This window comes from Manis pentadactyla, chromosome 10 (assembly GCF_030020395.1).
Source record: "Manis pentadactyla isolate mManPen7 chromosome 10, mManPen7.hap1, whole genome shotgun sequence".
Taxonomy (NCBI): domain Eukaryota; kingdom Metazoa; phylum Chordata; class Mammalia; order Pholidota; family Manidae; genus Manis; species Manis pentadactyla.
This window is the reverse complement of record NC_080028.1, coordinates 105,651,060-105,666,081: the sequence shown is the minus strand read 5'-3', so window position 1 is coordinate 105,666,081 and position 15,022 is coordinate 105,651,060. Positions and strand designations below refer to the sequence as shown.

The 15,022-nt window shown below is 51.3% G+C and overlaps 1 protein-coding gene across 4 annotated transcripts in view; it reads right to left on the bottom strand.

Moving 5' to 3' along the window:
• Positions 1–15,022, bottom strand: part of VDR (vitamin D receptor) — a 49,389-nt gene that overhangs the window by 28,576 nt on the left and 5,791 nt on the right. Inside the window, exon 2 of one of the 4 annotated variants that reach the window (XM_036904725.2) lies at positions 1,936–2,016. The exons of 2 other annotated variants lie outside the window; for them this stretch is intronic. The gene's annotated coding sequence lies outside the window, so the exon portion shown is untranslated. Of the gene's footprint in view, positions 1–419; positions 607–1,935; positions 2,017–15,022 lie in introns of those variants that run through there. One more of the 4 variants, XM_057487503.1, reaches the window with a different exon arrangement.

Sequence of the window (15,022 nt, the reverse complement as noted above, 5' to 3'; positions counted from 1 at the left end):
CCTCCCTCCCAGACCCCCCTCTTTCCTTGAGGGTGAGATCTTGTCCTGCCACTTCTGGTAGTCACATGGCTCAGGCCTTGCACCCCTGCTCTGCTGGTCCAGGGCAGTCAAGATCTTTTCCCTCTTGTTTTTTCCAGTAAAAAGTTAATCCATTGTTTTGAACATCCTTCTGAGTAATGTAAGTCATATACAATCAACTAATTTTGTTTTCAGAGATAGCTTTATAAATAGGCATTATCATCTAGAGATGGATCTCACACTTGAGGAAAGGGGAAAAAGACACAGAGGAATGAAATTTAGCTTTGGGAAACCCTTCCAGGAAGCAGCTGACTTGACACTTGCATTAGGCAGATTGGACCCTGGGCTTCGCCTGATGCTCTGGTCCTACCCTGCCAGGCCCAGAGCCACTGCTGTGGTACCTCAGGCCTCCCTGAAATGGTTTCAGACCCTGCTGCCTCCAGTTTTATGAGTCTTCACAAGAGTCACAACAGGTTTAAGTGGGCCCTTGGTCCCAGGGCAAGAGGCTCCCTCAGGTCAGAAGGAAATGAAAGAGAAAGCCAGTTAGGAGGGAACAAGCACCCCACCCCCACCCCACCCCAGGGTGCCACATCCTCCTACCCTGAGGTGAGAGGGGTAGCTGCTGGGGGTCCTTGGGGGGCTCTGGGCTTCTTTTCAATGACTAACCCTACTATATAAGCCAATACCAAAGCCTGCTCAAGTCTTATTTCATTTACTCATCACATCACTCCAGTGAGGAAAGTGCTCTACGGATCTTTACAAATGAGGTCGGAAGGCCCATACCTTGAGGTTTCTCTAGAAACTACAATCACAAAATGCACAAAACACTTAATTTTTAAAAATTCCACTAAGAGCTCTAAGCCAAAGGAAATAAATGGGACAGAAAAGGATGAATACGGTCAGTCCCGAAGGGGTAAAGGGACCCTGGCCACAGACAGATTTAGTAGATCCTAACTTTTCTTTCAGCTTTGTCCCTATAGCCCATCCCACGTCCAGGCTGACTCTGGGCATCTAGAGCATCGCAAACAGCCCGGATGTGGGCTGGAGCCCCAGAGGACCAATACCATGCTGGGCACTAGGAGAAACTGTCTGGGATGCTTGCGGTTTAACCCCAGGCCAGCTGAGATGTTGCAACTCTCAGTCATCATGATGTTCCTGCAGAGTCTGTGTCATCTGGGCGACCAAATATCAGATGAATTTAGTGGAAAAAGAAATCAAATGTGGGGGTGGTGGAATATGAGTCAGCTCTGTCCAGTAATCGTTCGGCATCACACGGGCTCGTTGGAGGTGTTGTGATGCAAGAGAGTTGGAAGTACACGATACCACAGCGCGCCAACAGCACCTTCCCGCAGCAGGGGCGAGGTGCCGCCTTGATGTCAGGAAGGCTTCTGGCCCTGGGGGTGTGTGCCCAGGTCCTGGGTTAGGTGGGATGGAAGGCTGGACCCGGCTGCCAGAGGCCCACAGTGAGCAGGACCACTTCAGGTGAGCTGAGAGAAAATGCAGCCGCACATGGGGTTATGTGCTGCTCCCAAGAAGCCCAGGCTCAGGACCAGAGTCCAGAGATGGGCAAGAGGCCCCGGCATCTACAGCACAAGAGCTGGTAGACCCAGGAAGGATAGGCAGAGACTGCAGAGGGAGGGAAGGGAAAGAGGAGATGGGAGCAGGATAGGAAAAACACTCAGGCCAGGTGGCCCTTGGGGTTCTGGCCTGGGAGCCAGCAAGCCCCTCCCTCCTGAGCCCCTTGCCCAGCCCTGCCCTCACTCAGCAGGGCTCCGGCTCAGCTGCAGGGCTGTGGACACACCTGCTGAAGCCTAGGGAAGTATTCTCTGTCCCTCCCTGCCCCTACCTTCCTCAGGCCCACCCCTGCCCTGGAAAACAGAAAGCCGTGGGGGTTGTGGCCGATTAAGAAACACCCACCTGAAGGAGCAGGTGGTGAGTAAGCTGAGCCCAGGCGTGCCCCTCCGCGAGGTCTTACAGACACTTCTGACCAAAAGGACTCTGAAATGAGAAAGTGGAAACCTTTCATCTTCAGCTCAGCACGGACCTCACGGCTAGTCCTCCCCCAACAAGTGGGCATGAGAGGCTCTTTCCAGAGGCTTCAGTCCTCCAGGCAGGGACTGAAAACTTGACAGAGTGATTTGCTGGGGGCCGGAGGCCTGCAGCAGCCAAGCAGCGCCCTCCCTGGAGGCAGCAGCAGGAGGCAGTGGGAAGGGTAGGGGGCGGCAACCAGCGCTAGCAGGTGAAGAGTCTCCCGGGCGGTAGGCTCTCCTTGGGCAGGGAGGAAGGGAGAGGGACGGCTGCCCCTAAGGGAGCTCTGCTGCGCTCACGGCCCCCATCCCCACATCTGAGGGATGCGCAGAGAAGCAGAGCCAGAGGGCGGCCTGGCACACCGCTGAGGGCGGGGAGGAGACCCCTGCCCCAAGCAAGGTCACAGAGGAGCCTCGGGGGAGCTGTAAACAGTGTGGGCTGGGACGGCATCCAGGTCCTGGCCTTTGGGAACAGCTTCAAAGACAGGTGTTTGGGATCTCCTGTCTGCGGAGACTGGGTGTAGAGGGGCAGGCAAGGCAGGGCTTAGACACAGCAAGGCACTGTCTTCAGACGGATGTTTTCTGCCACCTTTAGTGCTTCCCAGACATGCTCAATGCCCCCAGCCTCAGGGAAGGCTGAAGGGGGGCAGACTCTGGTGCCCAGTATCTGGGTCTTAGTGGTACGGGTGGGTCACCAAGGTGGAGCTGGCAGAATTTCACCCTCCCCACTTCTACACAGCCTTGCCTGTCCATCCATAGAGATAAACAGACAGACACACAGACACAGACACAGACACACACACACACACACACACACACAGACACACACACACACACACACACACACACAGATTCCTCCCTTTGCTGATCCCTGCAGGAGGTGACTCAGGAGATAATAGATATGCAGGTGTCTGATCCTGAGCCCTCATAAAGGCCTTAAAGCCAAACCCCAGATGGGGAAGGTCCAGATGCCCACAGTGGTGCACCTGGGCAGGGAGGGGTAGAGCCCAAGGGGCTTCCAGGACCTGGGCCCAGTCCCAGGACCACCAGCCCCCAGCGAACGTCCAAGGAAGACAGCAGTGGGTGCTGAGTGATACAAACTGACCTCAGTTGGCCCAGTGCTAAAGACCGTGGGTACGAGAAGGTGTCCCTGCTGAGGACATGCATGTGTCACTTACCCCCAAGCCAGGTGCTCCTTTGCTTCCCCTGCTCATACTGTCCGAGGTCCCCAGCTGGCCACACTGTTCTGGACTCTACCCCATGGCCTTATCAATTTCCCCGCTTGGGTGGGAGACCAAGGTGAGGGCCAAGTGGGTACAGAAAGGACCACTGCTTTCCTGTCCTCAACCCAAAAGAGTTTCAGAAGTCCAACTTGAGATCCAGGTAGACCACCACCCTTGAATTTAAAGAAAGGGGGGCAAAGACACAGAGCAACAAGAGGACAGTGGAAAAAACCCTGCTTAATACCACTGCCCTTTGCCATGTCATACACAATACACACTGCATCTGAAATTCATGTTCTGAGTACTATATAGAACTTCCCACCGCTTCTGCTGGGGCTGTCCCCAGAGCAGCCCCTCTCACTGCTGCTTTGGAGATGCCCAACTGCCTAGCACTGAGCCTCAGAGAGACAGAGGGTGAGGAGCTCAACACTGCAGAAAGCCCCTGGCTTCCATTCCTCCAGTCTGCATCCCACATCAAAGCTCTTTCCTGAGCCTGACCCCAGTCCTGACCTCACTTTAGCAAGAAATGGGAAAAAAATGTGTTTTCTTCCAGTCATTGAAGCCGTAGTCACTGCCTCTCCTACACATCTGTCCGTCAGCTCACACATGGGCACTGCGCCTTCCAGCGGCTTCTGCTAATTGGGCAGAGCCCCACCTACAACAGTCTGAGGGGGTGGCTGTGGGGTGGCCTGGGCAGAGCCCTGGGAAGGTGAGGATCCAGGTGTCATGGGCTCAGGTTAATTGTACCACATCCACTGAACCGTCCTTGGAGACCTGAGGACAGTAAAGCTGTACCTCTGGGAGGACCAGCAGTGGACAGGAGGTTGACCTCTGAGGTCGACCTCTGAGGTCTTTCCCAGCTTTGAAAGTGTGTCATTCCAAGGCTGGAATTCCCAGCATGATGAGCCGTAAGACCATTCAGGAAGTGAGGCTCTGTTGCTGACCTCTCTCTGACCCACTCAGCTACCAGATAAGCCCAAAATGCATGCTAGCACCAGCGAGGCCCACTCACCCTCAGATGCTAAGCAGCAGGGAGGGCACGAGTGATGCGGTCCCTAATGGGACCCATGAAGAATGGGAGGCCAGGAGAGGGAGCCTCACTGAGCCATGCTGGGACTGGAGTGATCAAAACTGGGCTTCCTAATCGCTGATGTTGGCTCAGAGCTCCCCCTCCTTCTAGAAAGAAATGGAAACCTAAGTGATTTCCCAGTAGGAGGATGGAATTCTTCCTCCTAAAACTGGCACCCAGAGTATCAAGCACACATGTGCATTCTCCCGAGAAGACAGGCCTGGGCACACCAGCCACAAGGCTCATGTGATCGTGGTTTCCTCTCATCCCCCGAAGCACTGCCCAGGGAGCGCTGAACGCCACATGTGGCCTCACTTCTGTCATCAATTTGTTCTAGTGAACTTAGGACCAGCAATATCATGGCCAGCCAGGGTGATGGTCTTTCTTCCCCCTCCACCATCCCCAAAATGTACACACATTCTTTTTCCAGAACAGGCTCAGCATTACCTCCCAGAAGAAGCTGAGCAGAAACAGAGTGGAGAAGAGGGAAAGTGCAGAGGAAAGGATATATATAAATAGAATGCAGCCAGACTATTTCTTGCCCCCTGTCTCCCCAGCCCTCCACACACACACATTTTTAATGTGGGTGAGAATTCTTGCAAATTATTTTCTGAAGATTATAATGTCCCATCTCAGAACATCTCCAGACTGGAAGGAAATTTAACACCACTTTGTGTAACCATCTTAAATCTCCTCTGTAATATTCTAGACAGTTTTCTAGCCTGTGCTTGAATATTCTTCTTGGTGAAGAATTCTTTCTCGGGGCAATCTGCTCTTTGGATGGCTCTGCACTTAGCAAGTGCTCATGACGCACAGATGGAACAGGCCCTGCAGCTTTCAGTCACTGGTCCTAGACTAGCTCTTTGCAGCCATCCAAGATGAGTCTGAGATGAACCTATTCCTACTGGGCCATTCCCACAGGGCCTCCAGAGGAGGGGTCATCAGGGTCACCATGTGGTGCCATTGCACAAGTTAGGAAAAGGGACCCATTCCTTACCTGCCGGAAAATTGTCATAAAAATATAGGAAAATCTAAAATGTTCATGATGTGAATGAAGTTGCAGAGAAGAAAGAGGAAGCTAGCCTGGGCTACATTTTAGACCTCATAAACTTCCCAGGTATGATCATGACTCCTACAAGGGCAGTGAATGAGGCTGCGAGGTCAGACGACCACTGCCTCCGTGGCCCTCACCTGGAGAGAACAGTTTGCAGCCAAGGAAGGGGCTCTGCAGGACAGTGAGAAGCTGCCGGAGCTCCGCTGAGCCTGACTGCTTCCTCCGTCTTTGGCTCAGCTGTTTCCAGATGAGGCTGGCTTCCAGCAGTGCAGCTCTGAGAACATGAGGTGTCCCACACTATCCACTGGCTAACTGGATGATGGGCCATGAAGGTGGCTGGTGCCCCAACAACGGGACGAATGAGTTTACCCCTGAAGGTCCTTCTTAATTAGCCCTTTGGGGAATATACATCACCTTTGAGAACTTGGTAAAGGTCCTGGGCTGACACGCCATACAGTGTCAACGGTCAGCAGGTCACTCCATAGAAACGTGCTACAGATTCCCACTCCACTGGCCATTCACCAGGATTTTTTCTGGCTGACTGTCTTGTCACTCTTGGAGAACTCGGAGTGCTGGCAGCTTCTTAGAGTGAAGCAGAACCCAGAGCAGGAGCCCACGTGACCCCGACAGTGGGGCAGGAGATAGCGTGACTTACTTAGATATATTTCCACTTCTTATCGACAATTATTCCTGCAAGCTGCTTTTTTCCAGTGGAAACGGTGCCCTCAGCTTTGTCAACAAGATTTCTGGGTTGATTACTGCTCTCTAGGCAACAGACAGGCCATGCCCGGTCAGTGCCAGAAAATGTGGGCAGTGACTGTGGCTGGTGGAACACAGGGAACCAGCCATTCCTAAGCCACAGCCCAATCTCTTTGATTTTACAGTTGAAGAAACCGGGTCCGCCAGAGGGAATGACTTGTCCAAGGCCACACAGAGAGGGAGAGGATTTCTCCATCTCCTCTCTGGCCAGGCCTCAAGGCCTCTCACCATCAGCCGGAGCACTTCCAGGGGGACAAGATGGTATGGGAGAGAGATGGGCCATGGGGAGGGGGGTGAATTTCATTCTCTGGAGGAGGGGGGTTGTGGGCAATAGACAGCAGTAAAACCAGACCCTGATTCCATTCTTACAAGCAATACAGAGAAACCAACAAGTGGGTGAGGATCACCCCTCGCTCCTGCCTGACCAGCTCCTGCTGCCATCTTTAGCCTCTGTGGCCTGGAGAAAAAGACTAGGACTCAAGACAGTCAAGGAATATTTCAGAGGGAAACAGGATATCCTGGCCTGCTTTCCCTCCCCCGGTGGCTTTCCTGAGATACCAGGAAGGGGTGCTTCCCTCAGGTATCTTCTACTGGCCAAATCTGATGGGACAAAGAGGCTCTTTGTCCAGTACCTTAGAGACCAAGGAATAGAAATTGAGGAAGCCCAAAGGGAGAACACTAATAAAATAATAATACAGGGGAGTAGTTCTAGCCATCCTCTGGGTGCCCTGGCCACCTGCTGCTGCTGACACAGCACATGGCTGAATGGGATTTAAAACAAAACAAACCAATGGCCTCAGGACAATGGAAGAGCATTGCTTCTTTCTCCCAAGCAATTCCCAAGCCCAGTTTTTAGCACCTCTGAGGGCCTCTCTTCAGGCTGTGCATCTTTCTTATTTCAGGGCCCCCAACCCATGTCCATGTAGGCCTGAGTCCTCAGACACATGGCTCTGAGGCACACCCCACTCCACTCTACTCTGGCCAGCCACCTTTTCCTCATTTTTCCTTCTGGGAACAGTATGGTCTCTGAATCACTCAGACTCTGCCTACACTGTGTGGAAGGTCAGTATCCAAGCTCCAGGTCCCACCAGCTCCAAGATATTCAGGATCCTTGGCATCAGATCCCTTGCTTACCTCCTCAACCACTCTGGCCAGCCTGATGCCCCTGGCTACCTGACTACTGCCCATCTTCCCCCAAGGCCCACTCCTGCGTCCTCCTCCACCAATGGGAACACGGTAGCATCTGGGTCATAGGACTGTTGTAGGGACCAAGATCTCCGCTTGGCTCTCATCACAGTGCCTGGCATACTTTAGCTTTATGTAAGTCAACTCTCATTACTATAGCTGTAACTGTTGTCTGTACAACTCTTGGAGAGTTCAGGGCCTGGAAAACGAGACTTGCAGGTCCCACAGAGGTGCTATGGAGGCGGGAAGCCTGCTCTCTGTTCTGAACACTCCACTCCAAACAAACATTGCCCAGAAAGCCACATTTCTCCTGAACTGGGATAAAACTGACCACCCCACCCACGACTGTGGCTTCCTAAAATCTGATTGCTTGGGGAGAAATGAATCATTCTGATCTCTCCCCAGTAAGCAGAGAAACTGAGCTACACATTCAGACTTCTTCTGCAAGAAGATAAGACTTGTGGCTCCCCACTGACTGCTAACCTTGTCTTCCCACAGCCCTTCTTCCCTTTGGACCTGAAGCTCAATAGTTGCTGCCCTGGCCGCAGCACTTCCCTACCCCACTCCTACCCACCACTGCATGCAGCAGAAGGTGGACTTCTGGGAAGGTGGGGCAAGAGTGCCAGGGGGTGGGGCCAGGAGGTGGCATGAGGGCTACGGCCACCCTGGCAGCAGTGTAGTCCCCCTGGGGCCCCTAACCTAGATGCCTGGCCCTCTCTGCCTCAGTGGACCTGGACTTCTGTCTGCCCCCCAGCTCTTGAAGGCCCTGGAAAGCCACTCACTTGTCCTGGGGTAGATCCTGAGGGCTGTATCAGAATCAGTGAAGTATGCCTAGGTCCTCTAGTTGGGCAGAGCTGGAATAACTCTACCAGGCAACTCTAGTCTTGTAAAGGGCTGATTAACCCAAAGTCATCCTCTCTATCTGGGTTTTTAGTGAGAGTGGACACTCCTCATGTATTCATGAAGCTTCTCAGGGCCTAGGCCAGAGAGGGTCTCATTCCCCTAAGAAGGCAGAGCAGTCACCCCAAGGTGACCCCCCCAGCTCCAGATTAGAATGGTTTCCCCAAAAGCACTTCACGAGAGCTTCTATTTGGCCAGGGTTCCAGCCATCCTTCTGTTTAGGGCTCCTCTTGGGGGCGCCCTTGCAGGGCCAGGGCTGACACTGTTGTGAGCATTGGTTCAGGCCTCGGATGCCTTATCTTTCATGGCCGCCACTGCCCAGTCTTAAGTGCTGACTACCTGGCAAGCCTTGCACTAGAAGTCAGAAACACAGAGGTGGGCCTCACATAGGCTTGGCCTTGAAGCTTATAGGCTAGTGGAGGAGACAAACAGGAACTACAATTCAGTACAGTCCGTGCTATGATACAAAGCACAGGTGCGATGGGAGATGCAGGAGAGCATCTGGCTTTGTGTTCCCGAGGTAGAGAAGGCTCTCCACAGGAAGTCACTTCTTAGCCTCTCAACTGAGATGGGAAAGATCATAGTTTAACATGGCAGTGGCAAAAAGGATGAGGGTTTGGGGCAGATATTCCACGTGCAAAGGCTAAGAGGCAAAAGGGAAGGAATACGAGGCAGAGAAACTAGTTCCATGCCAGGAGAGAGGGGGTAAGGGGCACTAGGAAGAGATGCACCAACCGAACACACTCAGTTTTATAGGAATTATGCTCCGTTCTTTCCTCTACTAAGTACTTCTATAAACTTACTGAGTCTTGAATACCAGGAATCATAAATTGTTATAAAGGTATTTTTGAAACCAAAGACTTCTCCATTCAGATTCCCATTCCAACATGAACGGACCTTGAGCTTGTAAAGAAAATAAAAGTGGGCTTCTCATCCACTGGTTGATTGACAAAGGCCCCCCAAAGTCAGTGAGGCAGTGGACCTCTTTGGCGACACAGCGAGGCCCCAGCAGGTGCACACCTAGGGCCCCCCTTCTCCTTTACCTTTACAGATGGAATAGGATCATCTGTAGCTGAGCTGGAAGGTAGAGGAAGAGTAGAGAGTTCTGGAAAATTCAGCCCTGCTAAACAGGAAAAAATACGTTTTGTGGGAGAAAACCAAAGGAAAGGACAAGATGGGAGACGCAAGCCAGTAAAGAACTCAGTGGTGCATCACCCGGTCTGTCCCGTTCACACACTGATCTGTCCAGAGTGACCAGACATGGTGGCTAGGCACAGGGACTGCTGACTTACCACAAAGCCAACCGCTCCCCAGGCCTACCCCCACCTGTCCAGTTGGCCCTCTCCTCTCTCCTGGTCAACGAGGTCCCTTCCTTGCGGCCTGGAATTGCCTCAGGCTGGGCATCAGCCACAAGTGCAGGGCTCACAACCTGCACCCCGGGCACGCATGGGCACGCCAGCCACACCCAGACCTGGGGGGCTCATGCTCACTACTGGCCGACAAAACAAGCCCAGCCTTTACCTCAGAGTTTTTACTGAAGATAACCTACTTGTTTCAGTATTTCAGGCCAAAGCATCTGAATCGGTCTGGAAGATTCTTCCCCAGGGCCACAGAGTGGGAGGAAAAAGCTATCTCTGTCCGAACCCGAGAACCCTCTGCAAACAGTAAACCCCTTCGCTCAGTCCTACCCACTGGCCATCTTCCACTTCCTTGTTTTTCTCTGGTACCGGGGCAGAGATGGGCAGATCTGCTGCACAGGCAGCCTTCAGGGCTGCTTGAGGGGAGAGCAGGCACTAAACCAGGGTCTCCAGAGGAACCACCTCCTCCCTTCTCAGCAGTGAGCTGTCTGCCACCCCTTCTTGCCCACCTGGGCCTCTGCACCAGCTCACAGAACTCCTACTCCCTTCACTTGACTCTTTCCAGCAGAGGCAAACATCCTGGGAAAAGATGGACCCGCTGAGAGTCAGCGCGCAGTTAAAGAACTGGGGAGGAAAGCCCGCCCCAGCTGGCTGGGAAGGCTCTGCTCTGTCCGCGGGAGCTGCCGCAGGTCTGGCAGCCCAGTGGGCAGCACTCTAGGGGAGCTGGCCAGGGGCTGTGGCTCATCACCACCTCGTGCGAGAGGGGATGGCCCTCCACCCACTGCTTCCCCTTTGCTCCTGACCCCTTACTTTTCCCAGAATTCCCAGGACTTGAGAAACAGCTCTGTGGCCAGGCTTTTCCATAGCTCAGGATGGATGTTTAACAGAAATGAGAATAATTCCCCCAAGTGAGCTATTTTCTGCCTAGCTCTGGGAATAATAGCTCAGGGTGACAGGCAGTGGGGGCAGGTGTGGGGAGGAGTCTGGCCACGGACCACCACTGGTTTTAGGGCCTTTCCCATCCCCATTCTGCAGTCCCCCTGGAGCAGGATTTTCAGGGGGGTAGGGAACTTACATCAGGACTCGGGACTTACCGCTACCCCACCTACACCCACTGTGGACCCCAGACGAAGACTGAGAACAGCAGGTAAGGGAGGGCCTCTGGGAGCCTGGGGCTCCTTGCACACTGGGTTTCAGTCCTCCGTGGCTGCCTGCTCTCTTATGGAGGGGAAGGAAAAAGAAGAAAACGCAGCTGCTTTGACAAGCCTCAAAAAGGGGATCCTATACCCATTTGCCTCTCTCATAGGATTGTTGTATCAGCTGAGATAAAATATTTAAAGTGTATTATAAAAATTGTTATACTCCATCAAAATGTTAGTTCTTTCTTCACGTTATTCTCCCCAGTATTTAAGGGAAGGAGGAGGACTAATTTCAGGTGTAACATAGCAGGCTGGGAGAAAACCTTCTGAACTGTTACGTGGAACATGATCCTGTCTGGCGGCATGAGGTCTCACAGCAGGTGAGAGCTCAGGTGCACAGTGGGTTTCACACTGGGCACATAAGCGTCCTGCATTGCCTACCAAGCCCAATCCAAAAATTCCATGGGCTTTTTCTTTTTTGCCTAGAGACTCTTTCCTCGACTTAGTTACCTTTTGATTTCTCTAAACAGAACTTTCCTTCTAGTACCTATGGGAAATATCTGACTGGGAAAATAGAGTGGGAGAGGAAGGAGGGATGGAACAAAGTGGGGAATTAATTCATGGAATATCATTGGACTGAAAGATTTCATTATAACTCCCCAGAAAGAAAAACTGTATTAGAAAGTGTTACCACATGCTGGGAGGGATACCCATGGAAAATGATCATTTATGCCTTTAGTAAGGAATTCTGTATAAATGAGGGCTTTCCTAGTTCCACTCACCCATTAAAGGAAATAAAAGACCAAAGGACACCCTGGAGAACTGCAGTCTACACCTGACCAAGGGTTCTGTTTGCCACCTCCTCCCCACAGCAGCATCACTAATTGTACATTTCTAAGTTAGTTGTCAATGTTTTTAAAAATAGAGACATTTCACTTTTGGAAAAATCTGGATGTCCAGCTTTCTATAAAATAAAATTGGATAATCTGGCCACACTGGGCTGCCCCAGCGGACCAGGCTTGTGCTCCCTGGGTCATCCCACCAGGGTTTGCTGCTCTCTAGACTTGCTCATTATCCACCTGGTCCTGGACCCTCGGAACCAGCCTGCAGTGACAGAACTCTGTAGTCAGGGAGACGCGGTTAAGAGAGCAGTCTCTGGAGATGCAAACCCTGCCTTCTGTCCCTGCCACCTACACTGTCACCAGAACCGATGGCCAGATCTCTCTGATCTTCTGCTTCCTCTCCTGCAAAATGAGAAAACCAACAATACCTACTGCACATGTTTGTGAGGATTAAATGAGAAAATGCACATGAAATGCTTAGCACAGCACCTGGCACAAAGCGGAACCTGTTCGGTTAACAGTTGCTATTATGCACAATTTGTTCGAAAACTGGGGAGAAATTATCTGAGTTGCAATCCAGATTTTGAAAAATGTTTTAGTCACAAAAACTGATTGCTCTTAAACTTTCCTTTCTAACTCAGGAGACCCAGACTACCTGCAAAAATATTTCCATCCAGTAAATATCTATCGATTGTATCTGCGGCATGTCAGGTGTTGTGTGAAGTGGTGTGTTCTCAGGGGCAGCACAGTGGGGGAAATGGACACCTGAGCAGACAGGCACAGCCCTGCCAGGCGGGGTTAAGCACAAAGTGCTTTCCTCCCCACTCTGCCCCAGCAGTCCAGGAGCCTGGCATTTAAGGAGGAGTCAGGGCACATCTGACTCTTCTCCACCTCCTTCTAGGCTCCAAACCTTTCCAGAGTTTTCCTAAGAGACACTCCACTTCCCCTCCAGTTTTTCAGGCTGCATACTTGAGTTCTTCCACTGCACACAGGTTAACACAGTTCCATTTCAACAAAGCCATTCAGATCTCAGATGGAGTTCATTATAATGGAATTTCACCTGAGGCTACCTTCCCCCACTTCTTAACATCGTGGCACCCAAGATGTCAATGTGCTTGCCAAACAGGCTGGGCAGAAGTAACTTCCCGGCCCTGGCAGAAGTCCGGAAATTCAGAGCCTTTTGGAGCAAAGAACTCTGCCCCAAAGGCGTCATCCAGCATCACCCTGGCAAGCCTGGAATGGTCCCATTCGCCCTCCAGGGGCACTGCCTGTGGCCTCTTTTCCAGTCCTTCCCAGGCAGAAAGGGAGGGAGAAGGCTGAGCTTAATGACCAGGACACTATGCAGGAAAGGCAGTGGGCAGGTGAAGAAGAGGCATGCATTTGGGATCCAGGAAGACCTGGATTCAAGTTCTGGTTCTGACTTAGGAGCTCAATGGCTTGGGGCAAGAAATTTAGCCTCTTAACTTCTTTGAACCACAGCTTCCTCTTCTGTAAAATGGGCATAACAGTATTACCTACCTCATAGGACTATTGAAAGATACATATGAGCAAATGTATGAACAACATTTACCACAGTGCCTGGAATGTAGTGTCATAATGACCGTTGGTTTATTATGATTGTCAGCTATTATATGATACATTAGCCTCACAAGGGTCAGAGGTTGGTGTAGAGAGAGACACTGGGGCAGAGTGGGGGTGGTGTGTGGCTGAAGAGTAGGTGGGGCCCTGCCTTTGAGCCTAGCGTGGGCCTGGTGACCAAGACGAGGTCCAGGGCAGAGGCGCCTGCCTGCCCCTGGAACTGGCAGGCATAGACTAGATGGGTAATTACAGGACTGTGGGCTGGGTGGTCCAAGCAACTGTCCAGCCAGCCACATTCTTTATCCCGTGGGTGGCTGGGGGTTGGGGGGCAGCTGGCTGAGTATATGGCTGTCAGGACACTGGGTGGGTCTAACGACCTTTAAACCCAGCACCCCCGGGGCAGAGTGTTCAGCCCTTGAAGGGGAAGGGATCCTCTGTGGACATCCTGCTCCTTTCCACATGGCTCCGCCTCTGTTCTCTCCACCCCAGTCCTCCAGTCACCCCTTGCTTCTCATACTGGACAAGTCCAAGCGTCAAAGAACAAGACCAACTTCTGAACATTGGTCAGCGGAGACTATTAAACTTCAGTTCACCTCACCTGGAGACTTTAAATGATCAAGAAGCCCTGGACAGACATAAACCCCATCACCATCCCAGCCCAGGGTGCTCTGATTAGCTGGTTCTGATACTTCCATGTCCATTTCTCAAAATCAGTGCCTAGGGGAAATATCCCTTCCAATCCTCTTAGCAAAAATGCTTGTGGTTGAACTAAACGTAATGCCATGTGTTGGGAAGGGTGTGAAGCCATGGGATTCCTCATCCACTGACGGTGGAATCCCAGTAAGGAAGGACTTCACCTGCAGGCAGAGATCGTGCACATGCTCTCAAAGTCAGGCTGCAGCTTGTACAGGGCCACCTGTGTAACAGCGCATCAGATAGGCACACACACAAGCCAGAAATCACGTCCTTAGGTTGATGATACAATTAGTATAGCTGAAAGGGACTTCAGAAACTCATCTAGTAAAACTTTTTCACTTTAGAAATGAAGTCTATATCAAGCATTGAAAAGGATGGAGAACAATGGGAACTTCTTCTACTGCTAAAAGGAGTGATTTTTGGTACAACCACTGCGAAACAGTAAGGCACCATAGAGTAATGCCAAACATGGAATCCATGCGGTCCAGCAATTCTCATCCGAGGTATGTACCGTAGAGAAATGCCTACTCAGGTGCCAGGGGACAAGCATAACATCTTCCCAGAGGCATTATTTCATCCTAACAGACCCAGCCTGGAAACAATCGCCATGTCCATCCACAAGAGGAAGGTTCTACCAACTGTGGCACGCTCTTACAGTGGAATGGCATGCTGACCTGAAAACCAGGGAACTACAGCTGTGTGTGTCTGCATGGAGGGATCTCAGAAACATGACATGGAGTGAAAGTAGAGCATCACAGAGAGCATACACATATGCAAAAGCCAATGACATGCAAAAGTAAACAATGTATTATTTTGTAAAATGTACATAGATAACTTACAAAGAAACGCAAGGTAATGACTAAAATTCAAAATACTAGTTACTGTAGGATGGCAAGTAGGGAAGGTGGTGCAGTTGAGAAGAGGAAAGGGTTTTTTTTAAGGTATTGTACATGTTCCTTTCCAAACTTAGTGGGATGGTACAGGTAGTAGGTACGGGATATAGTTCATTGTTCTTTATACATAGGCATATTGCACATATTTGTATGTTTGATATATTTCACAGTTAAGAAAATAAACAAAACAAACTGAAGAATCTGAGTCCCACAGAAGCTAAATCACTTTCCCAACTCATGAGCTAACAAATGACAGATCTGACGTTAGCCAGGTGTCAAGA